The 22,022-nt window shown below is 43.9% G+C and overlaps 1 long non-coding RNA gene across 1 annotated transcript; it reads right to left on the bottom strand.

Moving 5' to 3' along the window:
• Positions 1–13,847: 13,847 nt before the first annotated feature.
• On the bottom strand, positions 13,848–21,012 carry LOC143842607 (uncharacterized). The gene is made up of 4 exons (XR_013233217.1): positions 20,911–21,012; positions 20,369–20,470; positions 19,217–19,317; positions 13,848–13,917 (listed from the first exon to the last, which is right to left on the bottom strand). It is a non-coding gene; the product is annotated as an uncharacterized LOC143842607 (long non-coding RNA).
• Between the last annotated feature and the right edge of the window lie 1,010 nt (positions 21,013–22,022).

The raw sequence follows: 22,022 nt of genomic DNA, 5'->3' as shown, positions 1-22,022 counted from the left end.
GAGGAGGAGAGGCGCTTGCCCTGTTCTGCTCTGCTCTGCCCTGCCCGTCTCACAAAAGGGCCGGAAGGAGCCCGCTCGCAAGGGGCTTGACCCCGGGCTGGCCCGCTGGAGGCTTCAGTGCAGGCGCGGGGAAGTGAGGAAGGAAGTGCTGGCTTGGAGTTTTTGCTTTGTCCGTTCAGCCATGCTGTTTCCATCGAACTTCCATTTTTAAATCAGTTATAAGGAAACCATTTCAAATGATAAAACAAAAACTGAAGGAACCAGTTTCAGTTAGTTTGAATTGTATCTGCGTTCAATTTTGACGAGGCAGTGTGGCGCTGCAGCTGGCCTCGGAGCAGTTGCGTTCTCTCAGCCTGACCTGCCTGCCTGCTTTATTGTGGCTTCCAGCTCTCGCCGGCTGAATATTCACCAGCATCTTTTTAGAAATTAGATGTTCACCCAATATCCTTCCACAGAGGCTACATATGAAATGGTTTTCTAATGAGGTCAGGGGTGAATATGATACTGACACCTACACAAACGAAAGGGGAGCCCTATTAAAGTGGGCTACCCATGAGGGCTACCGGATCCTTCTGGATTCCAAAGTGCTCTGGGGGATGTTGGGATTCCAAACATTTGTTTTATTGAGGTTGCAGTGGGAGCTTGGGATGTAAAGCTTCTTGACAGGACTACTCCTCAATGACCCCTTCTGTCCTTGGGGTGGAAGCCAGCCCCATGGTTTACCACGGAGTTGGGTACCCTAAAGCAGGGGTAGTCAACCTGTGTTCCTCCAGATGTCCATGGACTACAATTCCCATGAGCCCCTGCCAGCAAACGCTGGCAGGGGCTCCTGGGAATTGTAGTCCATGGACATCTGGAGGACCACAGGTTGACTACCCCTGCCGTAAAGAGGGCCAAAAGATGCCTAGAAAGACACTGGTGGAAACTTCACACTGAAGGAGACCTGTGAAGTAGCAGTGCGTGTGGCAAAGTCATTTCTCTGCAACCATTACTTTCACTAGTTCATGATCCTCCCAGTATCTTGACATCTGCTGATTCCTCATTATGAACCTTTCATCTTTCAGGAACTGAATTAGTTATGGCACCTTTATAAAGGGTTCTTTTTGCTGATAAATACACCCTGATCTAAATCGTGGCTATAATATAGGCTTAGTGTGTCAGAAGAAAAGTTTAATATGTCATCAGGTCTGCTTATGGATCATTTTGATCACGTGAACACATGATGCCTTATGCTGAATCAGACCCTTGGTCCTTCAAAGTCACTACTGTCTCTTCAGACCAGCAGTGGCTCTCCAGAGTCTCAGACTAAGGATTTTCGTATCACCTCCTGCCTGATCTTTTTAACTGGACATGCCAAGAATTGAACCCAGGACCTTCTGCATCCTTAGCAGGTGCTGTGCAACTCAGCCACAGCGCCTCCAATAACGCTGAAAAGTCACCATTTATGAACAGGACCCTTGCCCATCCTGTCTGCTGAAATCATGTAAGGACCACATTAACGAGCCTTTGATGATTATCATAAGCCATAAATTAATTGACCTTGAAGTAAATTTATGCAGGATTGCACTTCATTGTTTCTTATTTTGTCCTAATGCATCTAGCATCTAGCAACGTGGTCCTCACATTCCATTTTTTTCTCTATTTTCTGTTTTGCCTTTATTTTATCAGAAATTGTGCTTCCTCAGATTTTCCTCTTTTGGGCTAGATTTCCACTTTCTAAAGAACTGAAGTGTTCATGTTGCCACAGTGACCTCTTCTTTTCACTGATCCTACCCTTCCTACTTGGTGGTTTCCATTCTAGCAGTCCTCCTGTTACTGTTTTTTAAAAATAATTTCGAAACATCCTGAAGAGTTTGACCTTCCTGACTTTCCTTTCAATTTCTTTTTAACTAATCCCATTATCTTTGAGAAATTGCTTCTTTAGAAGTAAAATGCCCTGACCTAGATGATCCAGGCTAGCCCATCTCGTCAGATCTTGGCAGCTAAGCAGAGTCAGCTACTATTTGGATAGGAATACCAGAGTCAGCCAGTGGTAAACTGCCTCTCAATGTGTCTTGCCATGAAAATCCCACAGGGTCACCATAAGACAGCTGAGCCTTGAGAGTACATTCCACCACCACCAAAAGTATAACACGGCTGTGAAGGACCTTGCAAACAAGGTAGTGCTCGGGTCTTATGTAAATTAAATGTGATGATCACTGTTCCTTAGTAGCTCGAACATTTGTGCCCCTCATAGCAGATTCTCAGTGGTCCCCAACCTTTTTATCACCGGGGACCGGTCAATGCTTGACAATTTTACTGAGGCCCGGGGGGGGGGGGGAGTAGACTTTTGCCGAGGGATGCCACCACCACCGCCACCATCTGAGCCCCTTCTCCACTTGCTTTCCTACCAGCACCCCGACTTTCTGCTGCCCACTAGGGTATGCTGCCAGCAGCAGCTGTGCAGTGCCACGACAAGGGGGAGCCCCAGCCATGGCGGCCACCGGAGAGCACCAAAGGTGAGCCGGTGGCAGAGTGGCAGGTCAGCCCCCGAGGCAGCAGCCGGGGAGGAGGACGAGGAGGAGCCGCGGCCCACTATCAACTGATCCTCGGCTCGGGACCGGTCCCTGGACCAGGGGTTGGGGACAGCTGCTCTAGTACACTCAGGATCAGCTTCAGGGCAATATTGTCTCTATATGAGTAACAGTATAGTCCTAATGCTGCCAAGGTGGAGGCATCCAGCATAATCATGCCACCACTCCTGACCTGGATACTCCAGGCAAGTCTGATCTTGAGCAGCAAAGTCATGTGGCCAGGTCTCCCTGGCGAATGGCCACCTGTGGGGAAGCAATGGACATGCACAGCGAGAGCCAGCTTGGTGTGGTGGTTAAGAGCAGTGGCCTCTAAACTGGTTAGCCGGGTTTGATTCTTCACTCCTCGACATGCAGCCAGCTGGGTGGCCTTGAGCTAGTCACAGCCTAGTTAGGACTGTTTTCACAGGGCAGATTCTCTCAGCCCCACAGGTTGTTTGTTATGGGGAGAGGAAGAGAAGGCTTTGAGACTCCCTTGGATAGTGAAAAGGGGGTATGAAAGCCAACTCTTCTAGTAAACAGTAGAGGCACCATGCTAGGTTTGGTCATGTCTGTGGCACACTGGCAAGGTCCACAGTCCCACCCAAGGGGTATGTGTGGATCTGCCAAGAGACATCCCCCTCCACCCCAAGACAGATGCTGTTGCCATCACAACGACACTTATCCTTCCTGGGTGGGAGCACTCAATGACTGGTGCAGTGCTGCTGCAACTGCATAGGATTTGCATCCTGCAAAGGACTGAGTGCCAGGGATGCTTGGCTGGCTCATCCACAGAGCTTCCAGTGCCCTGACTCACAGTTGCACCCTGTCCTCCACCCATGGGGGGAGTCCTGTCAAAGAAGGCTGCCAGCAGGCCAATGCAGAGCTGCAAGCATCCCTACCTCCCCGCCCCCATCCCACATAATGGGCAACTCTCCTGATGACAATGGCCTGGAACATGGTGGGGAGGGGCTGGCTGGGGCCACCCCCACACTAACCCACTGTCCCCATTTATGGAAGCCAGATTTGGGATGTAGTGGCCAGCCTTGGGTGAGGAGACTGGAAGAGGTGCATGTGAACAATGGGGTTGATTCCCGGCACTTGCCTACCTGTTTGTCTGCAGTTGCCCCTTTGAGTCAAACCTACACAGAGAGTGTACCTGTTAGGGTTTTGCAATGAGAGATATTAGCCACATGGGTGTTAGTGCTAAATGTTTGCCCACATGCACCGAGTGCCCACTCTGTGCTTTTCCCGCCACCAAAATGCAAAGCCACACACTGTAGGTCTACACTGCAGGGAGCTCTGAGGCACAGTCTTATGCTGTGCATTCCACCGAATGGCAGGGAGCAGCTGGGGAGGGGGGTTGGCTGCCTCTGGACAGAGGTGATTGGCTATGGCTGTACTTGGTATTCTGTGCTCTGCTAGGCCCTTCAGGTGGGGCCACAGCAATGGGCAGGCAGCGGGATTCTTGCTCTGCATGGACTCCTGTCGGCGACACTGTATTTCTGGAGGGCATCACTTTCTGCCACGGGCAGGGGGTGTTCACAGGCTGGAGTAGCACAGTGGACTGACTAACTCCTGCCACAGACCTCGGCCGTCTCACTCCCATGCTGGTGCAGAGGTCTGTGCTGCCAGCCCAATGCTGTCCCACCATGGCAGGACTGTACCAGGGAGCTGGGGCTGTGCCAGAACAACTACTTCTTCAGCCAGTGTATTTGCCAGAGATGCCAATACAGAGGCTGAGTGGCTCCCTGAGAGTTCGCACACACCCCACCCCAATTTAAGCTTTCTCAGGCACAAATGCTTAGCATATTAATAAGTAATACATTTTAGAAAGCAATCTGTGATTTTGTCATGTTCCTTTTCCTTTTTTAAGTTTGAAGAAAGCTTCTTACTTGGAAATACCAGAAAATGGGTCTTTTTGCTGAAAACTTTTGCATAAGAAATTATCTTTTTTCTTATGCAACGGGTGCTTTTCATGAACACAAGGCACTTCTGGGGAAGGGAAGGCCAGCTTCTCTGATTCCCCTCTCCTGCAGCCGTTTGCTGGAGCACTGCAGGATTGCAGCAGAAGTGGGACGAGGCAGTTTAGTTTCGCGAGGAGAGCTGGGTTGGTGGTTGGTTGGATACTGACCAGGAACAGAGCTTTCTAACAAGGTACTCTGTTCTTCTCCCACAAATTGCAGCTACTTGAACATTGAGCAAGATTGCTGATGCCAAAAGGGAAGGTCGATGGTGAAATCTTATGGCTGTGTTTCAATCATAGCTCGAGTATTTTAAACAGCATGCCTTTCCCTTTAGTACTCTTTAACCGCACAGACTGTACAGAGGAATATTTAAAGTAAGTGATGGAACTTTACCCCGTTCAGCTGTCTGATAAGAACATTTTAAACTGGTGATTCCACATGCTTCTTTTCCTTGTATATCCCAAGTAATTTTTAGCTTAATTCAAAGTCTGAATATTAAAGATTTAAAGATTTGATAGTACTCCAAAGTACACCTGTAGTCCAAAACAGTGGTCCCCAACCCCCGGTCAGTACCGGGCCACGGCTCCTCCTCGTCCTCCTCCCCGGCTGATGCCCCAGGGGCTGCCCTACCACTCTGCCACCAGCTCACCATTGGTGCTCTCCAGCTGCTGCCATAGCTGGGGCTCCCCTTCAGCGTGGCACTGCGCAGCAGGCGGTGGGAAGTCAGGGGTGCAGGCAGGAAAGCAAATGGAGCAGGGGCTCAGGCAGCAGCGATATCCCTTTGCAAAAAACTACCCCCCCCGGGCCTCAGTAAAATTGTCAAGCGTTGACCGGTCCCCAGTGATAAAAAGGTTGGGGACCACTGGTCCAAAACACAGGAGTGGGGTGTCCCACTGCTCTTTCCCCATAGTACCCTGCCAATAAGCAGTAGTGAGTTTATTCACTTTCCCCCAAAACTTATGAATTAGATTGCAGAGCTGGCATGGAGCTTGATATTCCATGAATGCATCAACATTATACCAGTATTTGAAGGGGGGAGAGATGAGAGGAATTTGAAATGCTCCAACCTGAGTGTAAACTGCACAGAGCTTTTATTCCAATCCCAGGTCGATTCAGTCCCTGCCATCTACACAGAATGCGATTTCCGTTTTGATTTTGGGCGATTTAAATTTTCTGCTACTGCTGTAGCTGAGTTGATTGGTTCCAGGGGCTTTTGGGGAGGGGGAGGAATATTTTGCTCCATCACAGTTCTGGTAGAAGTTCAGCTAGGTTTTTTTCACCCAGATCATTTACGCACTGGAGGTTTCATGCTGGGCTGTAGGCTGGAGATTTAGTCGTAGCAGGTTGCCCCACGTCTTCCTGCACCCACATGGGGGAGCGTTTGGCCTGGTGCGCCTCATCTGCCCCCGATTTGTGCTCTTGCACAGGAGCTGGGACAGTGAAGTTCCCAGTGCGTAAACGGTCTGACTGAGATCAGAGTATTTTAACTTCTGCCCTCTTTTGCTGGCATGACAGTACACCCACACTGAGATTTTGAGAGGAGAGTATGTTGTATCCCGATTAGGTCTTGCACCTCCTATGGAACCCCTGTCACCCCACATGATTCTGCTGCCCCTAAACCAGTGGAGCTGTACCATAACATCTGTGGTGCTGTTATGGTGATTATGCTAGGACTGAACTGCAAACGATATTGAAAGGTAACTAATCCATTTTCAACAGTCTCTCGAATATATTTATCACAATGTAAAGTGAAGGACCTGAAGCCCATTAATCTAATTTGACCTTATTCCTTTGTTCCTCGGTGCTCTGAAAACATCACACAGAGCCCCAGCACATATTTATTTCACCCCAAACTGGATTAGAGTTTACCAGCATCGAATGAAACCTTAGTGGATCAGACTGTCAGTTATACGAAAGCCCCAGAAAATGAAACCAAGATATTTTTTTTAACTGCCTAACAGCATACAAGCTTTCAAAGCCTGCATTTACTGTCACCAAAAGAAGTATTTTAGCAGACATTTTCAGGAGATAATTTAATACCCAGCAAGATGTAAATAGCTTCCTCTAGTAAACGACATTTTATTAAGTAGAAATATGGATTGGATTATAATTTGCTGTGACGTATCACTGAATAGTTGGACTGATTCTTTTGTACCAGGAGTGAAGTCAATCAAGGCCGATTGTTCAGGAACAACTGGAAAGAAAAAGGCATGGGGAGATTTGTACCAATGTGGGAGTGAGGAACTCCAAGTTAGGAACATGATGGAAGAATAATTCCAGACTGTTAGGTACCTGCTGACAGATGCTCATTAAGAGCCTGTGCAAAAAGCTTTGCTGATCTGTGCTCATTGGAAATGACATTATATAAGTTATCAGATCATTTGGAGAGTCTTCAGCATTGCAGAATTTGAGTCCTTGTTGGGTGCTCTTGTTAATTCACCTATAGACTACAGGCAAAGTAAAGTGGATCTGGCCCCATCCCTACAAAGGTCATCATCTCCAACTATCCCAGTTTACCCAGTTTTAGGGTACCTGCCCCTGGTAAACCCCTGCACTGTAAACAGAGAGAATATTTGGACTGCCTTTGGACAATGTTGTCAGCGCAAGTTTCTAGTTCATTCTATTACTAAAGCTCCCTCCACCAGGTGTCAAAAAGTGACATCTGAGTGAGGGAGGCCCATGCATTTTATTTTTTAGGCTAGGCTTATGTAAACATATGTAGATGGTTAATGATACCATACTAAAGCTTACTGTTTCTCAGGCTGCAGACAGAGTTGTCAGCAAGCCTGGAGAAAAATGCTTTGTACTTTTCATAGAGGTTTAATGTGAGGAAAGGTGCAGGTCCAGGGAATGCCATTGGCTGGTAAATAATCTCCCCTTAAACCTCTGTTAGAGCCTCTTGTGGCGCAGAGTGGTAAGGCAGCCGTCTGAAAGCTTTGCCCATAAGGCTGGGAGTTCAATCCCAGCAGCCGGCTCAAGGTTGACTCAGCCTTCCATCCTTCCGAGGTCGGTAAAATGAGTACCCAGCTTGCTGGGGGGTAAACGGTCATGACTGGGGAAGGCACTGGCAAACCACCCCATATTGAGTCTGCCAAGAAAACGCTGGAGGGTGTCACCCCAAGGGTCAGACATGACTCAGTGCTTGCACAGGGGATACCTTTACCTTTACCTTTTTAAACCTCTGTTAAAATGACAGGACTTCTTATTTTTTGTTGTCAGGCAGCTGGCAACTCTAGCTACAGCAGTTGAGATTTATGTTGAAGTATATGCATGTAGAACACCTGTGTTTTTCAATTATACCCATAGTCAAAGTGACACTTTCTTTCCTTTTCAATCAGCATAGGAGGAGCTAGTGCTGAACACATTAATGCTGCACACCGTAGGAGGAGAAGAGAGGGCCTGGCTACTTGTAGGGTGGGAATGCTTAGGTAGTGATCTTTGGTGTGGTTCTAGAGTATGTGCATAAGGCCAGACTGCTCCTATTCTTGTTTTCATCTCTGAAATGTTTGAAAATGGCGCATGAGCTAGGACCCCCTCTCTCCCCTGCAACCAGATTTTAGCTAGCTCTATGGGATTTGAATTGTCACTGGCATAGGGTTTTTTTTCTTCAGTGGGTGTCTTAATGGGGACAAAAGTTTTATATTTTATTGGGGGGTTTAGTGTGACCCGCTGCGAGCCAGCTTGCTGAGAGTTGCAGGCTATAAATCGAATCATAAATAAAATAAATAAATAATATAATTCCAATGGTCTGACATTGCATATGTACATTTATGCAAATTTAATCAACAAATATTAGTCAATTCAGAAATATAAATTAATTAAATGTTGGAAGTGTAGAGAAAATGTTGGTTTCTTTTACTATACGTGGTGGACATGCAAAAGTTCTGGAAAGAAATCCATCATATTTTCGAAGGAATGTTGAAAGTTAAATGTCCAGTTTGTTCTGAATTTATGTTATTGAGTGTGTTACCAGTTAGTATTCCTCGAAAAGCTGGTGATTTCTTTTTTCATGCAACAATGGCAGCACAATTTTATGTACTCCTCTTTTTTTTCCCCTGTTCTGTTTTATGTAACTTCAATAAAAGCTGGTTCACCAGCATTTAAAATAAATAAATAAATAAATTTAAGAAGAGCTATTTAACCAGGTGGCACTCCAAGTTATAACCCTAGGTCTCAAGAAGCATTCTCTGTGAGGCCATAGAGTGACCGTATACAGGCTCCCTGAATCACTCAAGCATGAACCCCTTAAGGAACTGCTGTATCATCTGCTCAGACCTTAACAATGTCGTGGCCTCTCTCACCAAAAAGTCCAAGGCATCCATGAAGAAAAGGCCAAGACTAAGACTTCCTCTCTACTGCAAGGGGGCGGAAGTTGGAACAGGCAGTTGATTTAGTACTGGGATATGCACAGGAGTGTCCCCACACTGCAATGACTCTTTCTTGTACACACAAAGCTGCCTTCTGGGTTGCTATTTTTCTTAGCAGGAATGGGAAACATTATTATTTTTTGCCTGTCTCAAATATTGAGCCAGCATTAGAATGATTTGCAATACCAAAGAAATACAAGATAAAGGATCAGCATTACAAAATGTTGAAGCGAAGCCACACACACACACAAAGAATGAAAGGAAAAAGATGCTATCTTGGAAAGGGTCTGCATTACAGAATGTTGAAGCTAAGCCACACACACACACACATGCACAAAGAATGAAAGGAAAAAAGATGCTATCTTGGGAAAGGATGTCTCTGAACTTTTCACAGTGATATATATTTTAGGAGTTACAACACACTGGGGGGTGGGGAGGCAAGAGATTTTTACCTTAAATGTGATGAAATATTCATGGTTTGAGAACTTTAAATCTGACCCAGATAACAAATGAATTTAAAATGTCAGTGAAACATTTGCGATCTCTCTAAAAGGGCTTGTTTTGTTTCTACAGATTTTTGAAATGACTTGGATGACGCAATACCTTTAAAGAGCTCCAGTCTGGAAATGCAGTACAATAGTTGATCAACATTTGATAGTGCACCAGTCAAAGAAGTAGCAATTTCAACTTCTGTTGAATCAAATCCTGCTCCGTCAAAGTCAGTCGAGCCTACACAGACTGGCAGTAGCTCTCAAGAGTCTTAGACAAAGTTTTTTCACTTCAATACTTCCATATCCTTTAATTGGAAATATCAGGGATTGTCCTGGGACCTTCTGCATGCCAAGCAGATGCTCTACCACTGAGCCACAGCCCCTTCAGGTGACCTTGGGCCAGTCACAAACACTTAGCTTGAACTACCTCACAAGGCTGTTGTTAACTATAAACGGGAGAGGGAGAACCATATATGCCGCCCTGGGTACCTTGGAAGAAGGGCAGGGTAAAAATAAAATAGCTAGATAAGTGCTCTACCTGGCTGCAGACGTTTTCAGAACAAGTGGTCTGCTACCAAGGAGTTGTCCTTGGTGCTGCAGATGCTGGTGTCCTGGCTTATTGCAGAACATCTCCCTGTTCATTGTCCTTAGGATGGCACATGCCTTCTGCCTCCCATGCACCTTTCAGGTGAGCTCCACCTGATATGTGCTTAGGACTGAACATGATGTGTGTGAGGAGGCACTGAATGGGCTCTGTGATGGTGCTAATCCGTGAATGCTGCTTGATGCCTGTAATGTGGTGTGTTCTTACCAAGTGTCAAGATGATTGGTAGGTAATAGTAGAGTCGGCAGGAATATTGTGGAAACACCTCTCAGTTATATTGACTCCTATGTCTACTGCTATTATTGTGCTTTTATTGCTGGAAATATAGAGGAGCATGACTATGTCAGGCTAGGACACCAGGCTAATGGAATCGTAGAACCATCCCATTCCTTTTGTTAAAGAAGATATGTAATGAAAAATACCTCGTCTCCAATTCCTCACACCAAATTCTTTATGCCACCAACTGCTTAACTCCATTTAGCTGTAGCTGAGACCTTCCACTTATCCTGCCTTCTGTCCTGCTTTTGAATTTCATTGTCTTTCAACCTTTGTTGCTTTTTCAAGATCCTTTTTATTTTTGCAAGTCTGCCCTATTTTATCATCCCTTTTTTTCTTCCTTGGTTCATTCTGAAGAGTTGTACCATACCCTGAAGTGACTGGGATAACCACTTCTGTTTCATAGAGGAGTCTTATAAAATCCAGTGCTGTCTCATAATTGTCAAGGATTCAGATGGCATCAAGAGTATTACGACTTTGAAGGCCAGCAGAATGAACAAGATTATCACCTGCGGCAATGAAACCTGTATAGTTCCTAAGGGCCTGGTACAGACTTAACAGAGGTTCTCTGTGTCCCCCTTCTTCTCATGTGGTGAGTCCCTGTGCTAATGATGAAAGCAGTGAAACCAGGTCATCTATGGAAAAAGCAGAGGCTTCCTAAATGTGCAGGAAAAAAATACAACTTCATAAATTACTGTAAGAAAGCCAAATAACAAGACTGATGAGGCTTAAGCATGCCCCAGGAGGCAGAACATGGTGAGAGAAATCATGGGACAGTGAAACTTAAGCTTAATCGTGTTCCGGAGAGTTTGTAGATTTGGGCAGGAGTAGGAATTTCCAGATCACTCAGTCACTCAGTCACTCTCCCTCTCTCTCTCTCTCCCTCTCTCTCTCTCTCTCACACACACACACACACACACACACACAGCATTTCTATTTTATTTCCAACATGCCATAAATAGGCCATATCATTGTACTGGGATAGCAATCAGGACCAGGGCGGTGTAGTGGTTATAGGCAGCAGCCTCTACTCTGAGGAACAGGGTTTGATTCTACACTCCTTCACATGCAGCCAGCTGGGTGAGTTTGGGATAGTCCCAGTTCTCTTAGAGCTCTTTCATCCCCATCTATCACACAGGGTGTCTGTTGTGGGGAGAGGAAGGGAAACGTGTTTGTAAACCGCTTTGGGGATCCATTGGGTAATACAAAGAGAGGTATAAAAAAACAGCTCTTCTTCTTCAGCTCTTAGTAAACTGTGCCCATCCCTAACGCATGCTTTGGCCCTGCTTGTGGTGCACACACACACATCCTACTGTCATCTCTGGCAAGCAGATTTTTATAATACTCCCAAGCTTGTTGAACCAAACAGGATCAATAAAACAACACTCCAGCATCCTATTTTGAACTCTCTTGAAACTCTTGCATGCATCAGTGGCCAGGACACACCTTCCTTGTAGAGCATCTTTCAGAACCACTGCTGAAGTAGGAAGGTTGCCCTAACAATACTGGCAGAAACTGTGGCTTTCTAGTTTTCCTGCGATGGCTTTACAAACACAATGAATTGCAGCGCCCGGTAATTATAGCCAGCATCCTGGAAGTAAACTATCAGGAGAAAGTATTTTTCCCTCCTAGAGCAGCACTCAGGGTTTGTCACGGACATGCCACCAAGCTGCAACATCTGGATTAAGCACCATTCAAGCATCAGGGAAGGAGGTTCAGAATGTTGGGACACCTTCCATGTGGTTTTAGTTCAGCCCCTCCCCCCACCCCCTCATTCCCTCTTCCCATTTGACAAACATTGCTCTCATTATGCATTCAGGATGGAAAACTTCAGGTGGCATGCAAAGTAACTCAACTGACACATTAGAGGCATTTTTTCTGTTGTTATTATAATACTAGGAATGGTGTCCTGAAGCAGCCATAAAAAAATGTTGCCGAGGGCAATCTGCCAGTTATCGAGCTGCCACAAAACCGCATCCGGAATGACAATTAAATCCCATGCAGCATTGCTGTTCTTCTCAGGAGCCTTTCAACCAGCCAGCAGCAAAATGAAAGCTGTTAGTATATCTCAATGTCAATATATGTCCACAGGACGAGATTATTAGCTTGAAAGTGAATTTAGCACATGCAGCTAGAAATTCTAATATCTTGGGGATTAAAAAAAATCCCACATTCTGCAAGGTTTGCAGAAGCCAATCTGATGATGGCTTTGTAACAATTTTAACAGTGTCTCTTCAACATCTGTCACTCAAAGATGCCAGGTCGCAGCAAGCATATTAGATTCCTGTTGTCTCGAATTATTGCTTTTACGGTGTCTCTTCTGGGAATAGTCCTCTATGTATTCTCCTGAAAACAATACTTTCCTCTGTGTCCTTCTTGGCACCTGCACTCCTAGCTTGTCCACATTCAAATGTTTTCTCAGGAACGTGGCTGTGAAAGAGTGTGAAGGCTACTTTGAACCGTGCAGTTGCTCTCTTGTTATTTTTGATAACTCATCCAGGAAAGATTCAAATGAGTAGCCGGGTCGGTCTGAAGTAGCACCTTTAAGACCAACAAAGATTTATTCAAGGTGTGAGCTTTCAAGTCCAAGCACCGAAAGCTCACGCCTTGAATAAATCTTTGTTGGTCTTAAAGGTGCTACTGGACTCTGATTTTATCATCCAGGGAAATGGCACTTGTCTTTTTAACAGGGGAACATGAAGGAGATATAGGCTTTGGGGCTGATTCATACCTTGTCATCAGAAGCATAGGGTAATTAACAAAGTTTCCAGCTTATAGTTACCTTTGAGCAACTTCAGAAGTGACCTGTGAGAATTTCTGCTACATATGCTGCAGCTGGAAACATGGGAACAGGCTCTGTATTATCCAGCTTTCTGGCTCACCTGCCTTGGTTAGATCCAGTATTATAAGCAAGAAGGGGATGGGTGTGGAGCCTTTGATCTTTCACATGGCTATGTGGATTTCTCCATGGGCCTCCTACAAACAGAGGAACACTGACAGAAAAAGGCAGTTCCCTATCACCCTCCAGTTCTTGCTGTTGAGGTGTTACATTTTTACCCTACCCTTTTTTCAAGGAGTTCAGGGCAGCATGCATGTTTTGGTGGCTATGGAGTGGTAAGACCATGGTATGGGTCTGAAATACCGAGAAAAGTTAGCAGAGTGCTTCATTGAACTAGTGTGCAGGGACAGTCCAAAACAGGCATTAAACAAACAAGAGTACTAAAAAAAAAACAGTGGGATGCATTACACACTTGGGAACAATATTTTAGAAATGAAAAAGCAGAACTCCCACACCTTTATTAACCTGTTCCAGGCCCAAATATCTCTGGAACATCCTGGAATGGGCATTAAACAAACAAGGGTACCCACAATAAACAGTGGGATGAATTGCAGACCCTGGAGAACAATATTTTAGAAGTGAAAAAGTGAATTATCACCCTTTTATTAACCCGTTCCAAACCAAAATGTCTTTGGAATGCCCTGGAAAGGGCATTAAACAAACAAGAGTACCGCAAAAATCAGGGGAATGCATTACAAACACTCAAGGACAATGCTTTAGAAATGAAAAAGTGGAACTCTTACCCTTTTATTAACCCTTAAGTTCTGCATGGAAAGGCAGGCTCATATGGAAGAAAGAGGCATGTGGTGATGGAAACAACACACCTGGAGAAGAAGCATGACATACAGAAACTATCATTATCTAACAGTAATTCAGCAAATTTAAATGGTGCAAATTTAAATGGACTCAGGGGAATGGTAGAAGAGTCCAAGGAAGGCCTGGAGGATCATTGTCCATGGGGTCATAAGGGGTCTGACATGACTTCGCACCTGACAACAACAACAATAACAAATTCAGCATCCTATTCTTAGTCCAGTTCCTGGAGAGTAATATCATAGAATCATAGAGTTGGAAGGGGCCATACAGGCCATCTAGTCCAATGCAGGATCAGCCCAAATATGTTTATAGGTCCATTGTGACTCTTTTAAAATGTCATTTAGGACACAGGTGAGTTTGTAGGCAATGTTATAGACGGCTAAATACTGAGTCCTCTTCCCTCCCAGCAACATGATCAGAATGCCCACTACAAGTGGGCAGATGTAGTTCCACTCTCCTTATATGTTTTCTTCATTTTTGTTGCACTCCCCCAACATTCAAGCTTTGAAAAGCTGCTGCATGCATGGCAGAAAACCAGAAGAAAAAAGAAACTGCCCTCTGCCCTCGTGTGAGTTTAGCTGTCATCCTAGTGTTTACATGTCAACATGCATTTTCTGTGCTTCTTGAGTCCACTGATGCTATGATGGTTACCTCGACACACTTCCCTACTCTGAGATAAATATTCCATCCAAAATAAAAATGCTGTTCCCTCAGAGAATGAGCTAGCCTTGTAGCCTGGTTCCTTAGTTATCAAACTGAAGCTTACTTTCCTACCCTGTCACTGTTAAACCTTTTGGGGCTTACTCAATCCTGGAAAAGGATCTGCCTGAGAGCCAGCTTAGATGGATGTACTCACTGCAGGTAATAAAGAAAGCTCTTAGCAAGCCACTATTTCCAAGCAACAGTTCCCACTGCTTCAGAATATCTGGTCAGAGGATTACCTCCCCTCATCAGCATCGATGGTCATTTTACAACAATGACATGTTCACTTGAAAATTAATTATGGAATATGCTTATTTCAGTTCCTTTGTGCTCTCAATACTATGTGCCAACATTTTTTGTAAGCTGTCTCCCTGTAGCTGATAAAGCAAGAATTATTTTTCAAATAACCTGAGGCAAGAAGTGGAATTAGTAGACTGCCAGAGGAGCAATGTCTTTTTCCTGGTTAACTTAGAGCAAATCATTAGTAGCAATATCGCCACCATGCCATTCTACCCTAGAATTCTTCATCCCATTATAATAACTGCTTTAGAACAAAGGGGATTGTCTTTGGGATGAACCAGTGTGGTACAGTGGTTACAGTGTAGGACTAGGACTTGAGAAACCAAAGTTCAAATCTTCTATCAGCCACGATGAAGCTCTTTTAGTCACGTACCCTAAGCCTAAGATACCTCACAGAACTGTTGCAAGGATAAAATGGAGGAGGACAAAGCCATATATTCACCTCTGAGCTCCTTAGAGGAAGGCTGGTATAAAAAATTGATAAATATTGGGTCCATTGTCCTCACACATGTGCCCCCTTCTCAGCCTGACGGTGCCCTTCACCATCTTCCTTTTACTGCACACACAACTTTCTCCTCCCTTCTACAGACTCCCAACTTTCCTTCTGTCACAATTTATTTCTGGGGGAGGGGTATGAGATGGGAGAGATTTGGCTAGTAAATGGTGGGAGAGACCATGCTTACAAGAGACAGGCAGTGTTGACAAGGGGGCTATTGATTCCACTAGCAATTATAAAGTATACCTTTTCTAATGTTGCCTTGCTTTCGGGGGTGGGGGTGGGGAAAAGTGCAATAATAGTTATTTTTCCCTTTAAAAATGCTGCTGCTTTTCAGAGAATATTTGAGGGTAGGTTTTTCTTTTTTAATCTATGTTCTGCTAAAATACGGTCTATCTGCCTTAGTTCCTATGAAATGAACCAAAAACATGTATATATCTTATGATTTTCCCTAATGATCAGGAATTTCTTTCCCAGAGAATGACCTCTTTATCAGTCATTCCCTTAAAAATAATCAGTCTCTAGAGAATTTTAAAGCACAATACTATATTCTTCCTATATACTATATACGGAAAGTGACATTTTGTATTTTGGATCTCATTATAGTACATTGCATTATTATGGAAGGAGAGCTGTTTCCGAACAGATGTTTAATTTCTTTTTCCTTATTCTGGTGCCAGAGAACCAAACATCTTTTGCTTCCCACAGCTCAGCAATGGATTTTGAATCTGTGGAAACTTTGATATGGTCTGAAACTTCCCCTAATGATCCGGCACAAATGCAGGAGGCCACCACTATAGCCCTATTTGGTCTCTTCTCATTTGAAAATGATTCACACAAACTTGTGGAACTTTACATGACCCAAGAGCCAGCTTTTGTTCATACACACAGCTAATGAACAGAGTCCATTTTTCAGCATACATAAGGCAATGTCCCTTGTCACTCAAATAAATTCAATGTTAACAGGATTTCTCCCCCTCCTCCTCCTCCTGTCTGTCATCTCCCATCTTCCTCTGTAACATAAAAAGTCACTAGTGATTCTCTTGTGTTTATGGCTATACATATTCCTATCTGGGGTGCACAACATCCTGAACATAATCTGTCTCTCCAGGAGACACCGTTATCCAAGGACAGGGTGTATACAGCCAGGATGATGTGGATGCCATGGTGTCTGCCATGCCTTGAGGTGGCCAATTTCAAGGAGAAATGGGGCACAGCAACTGCCATTGCAACTGTAGCATCCAGAATGGCTCATGTGGGATGCCCAAATTAAACAACAAATGGCTAAACATGTTTAATTTAGCTATTCTATTCCCCCCGTCCCATCATTTTAGGATTGCAAGATGTATATGAGCTTTCAGTGAAGGTAAACCAGTTTCTGCCCTCATCATGGCTGCAGTTCACTAGCCAAAATTCATCACAAATTTGGTCTGGTGGATGCCCCTTGAACCAAGGTTCAGTGGGGGTGTTTCCCTTGAACATTTCCTGGACTTTTGTTCAGTTGGGTTGTGGGATTCAGGCCATTTAGTAGGGTGGTCTGTCCATCAACTGTTAGGCTATATGGCGGCAAACCATTTAATGCAAACCAAAAAGGGAAACCAAACCCCAACCTACTCAGAAAAGTTAGGAACCCAAAGGTTGAGCTGCAAAAATGATTTTTAAAAATTTGCAAATATTTATTACATAAAGTACACTAGTTCAAAATTTTAAAAACATCTATGAATTACATAGTCATCATAATTTAAAAACATCACATTTCTAACTACAGATGGAATAGACCAACATAGAATGGACCAAATGTGTTTTGACCCCAAGGGGTCTTCCTTATCGGTCAAATTATTATGAGAAATGCACTCATGTATAAAATCAAAGGGCTTGCTGGGTGGCAGAGAAAAGCCTGCTTGATGCTGCTCCAACTAGTCTTCCTAATGTAAAGGTATCTGTTTTGGTGCTCACCCTATAAAATATGTACTTCCAGAGGCCACCACTCTCTGCTATTGTCCAGCTCTCGGTCACCAGTATATTCCCACGTGTGTCAGAAAAAGCTCTGCAAACCATTAAACCATCCATTTTGGTCCCCCCTCCCCTTCTAGCAAAATGGACCACTGAAATAGCTGGCTGACATTTCAACTATTGATTTGCATCCTCCTGCTTTGAAGCAGGAGTGAGCAAAATCAGCCCCTGAAATCGCTGCCAGCCATTTAAGCCTAACTGATTGGCAAGTCTGCTTATCAGATGTTAGGTTTAAATATCTGGCAGCCACTGAAACCAGACACTTTACTTTCCCCCTGTTTCAAAGCTGGCTTGGGGAAGTAAAATTTAATATTCTAATTTAATCTTAAACCCATATATTAACCATTTTAATCTATTTTTGTTGTTACCATCCCTAAACCAGCTGAGAAAGGTGAGCTATAAAAATAAGGTATCATCATCATCAAATGGACGACTGAAGGAGCTGGCAGCTATTTCTCATCTGGTCATTCTGGTCTTCCTGAATCAAGAGGAAGAAATTGCTGTCTACCTTTCTGGCAGTCCTAATCTCTGGTCTTTTGGGTGTGACATTGCAGCAAGGTGTGAGATATTCTTATTTTGGCCAGATTTGTTTGCATAACTCAGCTCTGGAGTGCTCTGTGCTTGGCAGAGAGATGACTTCCTTTACCTGCTAGGAGCTTACAACCAGGTCCCAGTGCATGAACTGAGCACATTCCCATGGCTGTATTATTGGGTTGAATTCTAGGGTGGAGGGCATGGTTTACACATGGTTTCAACAGAAATGTAATGATATACAAAAAAAGACATGGTTTACAATGTAGATCTGTTCCAATACTTCTGTAGTGAAGAAAAAAATAACAATAAGAGCTATCATACCAATACAGACACATACGTACCAAAGAAGTTTGTTAATACTGAGCCTGTTCTGGTTCAAGAGAACTTAGGTAGCATGGCAGGATTATTAGACAGCCTTTGTTCATGGTGATATTGCTATAATAGTGGAGCACATGACAGGATACAAATTCATTGAGGCAAATAGTGTAGTGGGGGATCCCAGAGCCGGCTTTCTGTACAAGCCACCCATGCAACTGCTTGGGACAGCCTCCCAAGGAGGAGCAAGCTGATGCACAACTGGGCACTGGCTCATTCCCAGCCATTGGCAAGATGGAAGTAAACTGGAATGACCTTCTGTACCATCATTGTCATCCTAAGGCTCCAGGTTTTGCTACAGGGGCTTGGCTTGGACTCAGTCAGTGTTAGCCTAGGAAGGGGCAACTGGAGTATCTTTCTGGGGGTGACAAAATAAAACTGACCTTGGAAGATCTGTTTGCAAAGTTTTTATGCACGTGTGTTTTACACTTTCTCACTGATGCATCCTGAAGTCAGGAATTTATTTAAGAAACTAAAGAAACAAATCGGAGCAGGATGGCACTGTATAAGCATGCTGGTTCATTACAAAGCACCCTCCGACTGTGAACTTTCATGGCAATTAATTCTTAGCCGTTAGAAAAAAAATCTTAACTTCTGGGCTCAGTAGCAACTAAAGTTCATTGCTGGCAGCAGCTATGCTTCTTAGTAATAAAGGCAATTCTAACCAGCAAAATGAATATACAAGAGGCCTAATTATTCGAGGGAACTTTTGAATTCTCCTCCTCTAATGATGTGCTTTGATGTCTCTAGTGGAACAAACAAAGACATTAAACACACTTCACTTTTAATTTTGATCTCTTAGTGCCTAGTAGGCCATTACTGTTAGGGTAAAGATCATTAACTTCTATTCCTTTGGCAACAAGGATTCTGTAGGAGTTGAGACAGACCTCTCCAAGATCCTGCTTATCCTGGGCGTCTCCACCTCCATCACATGGCTTTTAAGCATCTTTCAGTTCAGAAACGGAACAGTGCTTTAAAATGCACAGCACTAGGAATGGAACCACAAAGGGAAAAGAGGTCAGAGCTAAAGAGTGAATAAGCAAGTAAGATGGCTAACTGCAAAGAAACAGGGATATGTGATGACTAGATATTTTGCTCAGAAGAAGAAGAAGAGTTGGTTCTTATATGCCGCTTTTCCCTACCAAAGGAGGCTCAAAGCGGCTTACAGTCGCCTTCCCATTCCTCTCCCCACAACAGACTCAGAGCCTTATATGCTAATAGTTAAAGATCAAATATTTGTTATGGCACATTTAGTGTTAAGGCTCAACAACCCTGTGGGATAAGAACAACTTACATAGCAGCTGGTCCAAATTGACTCAGGGTTCTTCTGTACTATCGTTTTCCATTCTTGTTTGTCCCTACTGCTTTTGGGAGGGGTGGGGGGGCGTCTTTTCTGTAGGTGGTTTGCCCCCTTTAGTGGTTGATTTGATCTTGCATTGCTGTATGTCTGGCATCTATCCATGCAAATTTAAGCTGCAGGTTTTTATTCTGGACACACAGCGATGTGATATCAAATCTACCACTACAGGAAACAAAGCATGTGTGGAAAAGGAAACAAAAACAAAGCAAAAGAGGCAAACAAGTATAGAAAATGAGAATGCAGAAGAGTTCTCAGTAGCACTATGGCCAAGTAGAAATTTCAAGATCATTTCCAGGTCCTAGACTGATAGTCTAACCACTTCATTACATTAAATCTTCATAATATTATATCATTCTATAGCATTGAGTTCTATTATAATAAGCCATAATATTTCACCTTTCTCAAAGGTGGAACAGCAAGCAGCAGACTACCTATCAATTTTAATGGGCTGGCAGAGAACAGAAGGAGAGTGGGCTACTTTGAGACAAGCAAGACCTAAAAATGAATGCTCACATTGCCTTGGTATTCTCAGCCTGCAATCCAATAATCTTCTATCCCATCACCAAAAGTATTGAACTTGTGTCACGACTAGCAGAATCTTGGATGGAGTGAGAAAACCAGAGCTCCTCATCTGACAAGAGAATCACGATCAGTGATAAACACAATCTGGATCTCCTACCAGTATCTTCTCCATCTTGTTTGGATTCAGTTTCAGTTTGTTGAACAACCAGTCAGTCAATCACCGTGGCCAGAAATTGGTTCGGAGATGAGACTGCTGTTCCTGGAATGACAGATAGCAAGAATTGGGTGTCATCACATCATGAATAATGCTGCCAACTCCAGCTAATCTCTGTTATATAGATATCAAATAACATGGGCAATGAAATCCCAGCATTGTGCTCAGAGGTTGCAGCAACTATGCAAAAATGCACTTTGCCAAGGAAGGGGCTGAATATTATTTGTTTTCTCTGCATATTGAGCACATAATAGAGCACTAATCAGAAAGGGTTTCCATGGCAATCCTTTGAGAAAAGCCAAAGAAATGCTTTGCTTGTAAAGTACTGACTTTTCATATGCAGTTTAAATGTTAATTGCAGATCATCATACATTTCTGTGATGCTTTAGAGCTTTGACTTTGACATTGCCAGAAAAGTAAGGGGTTGGATCTAGTTTCCGATTGTACAAGAAGCAGTTTGCAGGCCCAGGCCCTGGCGTGTTTACCGAGAAATAGACCTCACTGGATCCAGTGGTATCCTGTTCCGTCTGGCCTGATCCAGGACTGCATTTGAGAGGCAAGTTGCAGAGGACACTACTATATTTCCCTGAAAATAAGACAGTGTCTTGTATTAATTGTTGTCACTTGCACTAAATAATTCACTTAAACATACACACACATTTCTTCCTCATAAGGACTTTGCTGCGGGTCAGGAGGTTTTTACTGAACAGGTAGGGTTGCCAGGGAGGGCATGGCAATTAACACATGGGGGGTGGGAGTGGTTGTCAGTGATGGTATGACATCACTTCCAGGAAAAATCTCAAAGAGACATTATGTCTGTTTTGTTCTGTGCTTTCCAAAAACTTGATTTTCAATTATCTTTTGGGAAAGATCGCTGTCAAAGCTTGTTTGCTTGCAGTAGGACCAGGACAGTGCACATTTTGCAGAGCCCATCCATAGCTGTGCCATTTGCCTTGCTTCCTCCCCACAGCCACCACCCCCAATGCCAATGGAGGGCTTAACATTTCTTTTTTTTTTTTGGCAATTTCTATATTATTCTAGAGTTAGAATACTATAGTGACATTAGTAGTTAACAATTTCTTTTTTAAAATCTTGCTGAAGCCCTCTTGTAGTTGAGGCAGGGATGACAGCCATGAGGGGCTGTGGAAAGGAACCGTGGAAAAACCACATAGGATACTTGGCTACCACTGCTAAAGCCTCTGCGTTTGCAGAGGCAACGACTGCTCCCAGGGACGTTTGCCACTGTGCAAAAGCAGCCTATAGATAGATATATTTAATTTGGGGTTCTAAAAGTGAAAGTATATTTTTAACATGTGTTTTGGTTGTTCACCTATCTGTGTTCATTTGGCTTCTCCTTTCAAAATACACGTTGTCCAAAAGAGCATGTTGAGGGTTATTCAGACATAATGTATTTGTACATTACCAGATACATATGCTAGCATTGACTGTATCAACTGAACTGCTGTAACTTTGGTATTTCTGTCCTTCTCCCACCCCAGTCCGAGTCAGAACATTTTAACAAGTTCTTCTCATAGTCAAGTACTGCAGTTTGATCCCTGTAGGCAAGTTAATACACACCCACATGGTTCTTTATTTG

The sequence above is a fragment of the Paroedura picta genome, chromosome 8, assembly GCF_049243985.1.
Source record: "Paroedura picta isolate Pp20150507F chromosome 8, Ppicta_v3.0, whole genome shotgun sequence".
Lineage (NCBI taxonomy): Eukaryota > Metazoa > Chordata > Lepidosauria > Squamata > Gekkonidae > Paroedura > Paroedura picta.
Note: the sequence above shows the minus strand (reverse complement) of the source record. Positions and strands in the feature narration are given on the sequence as shown.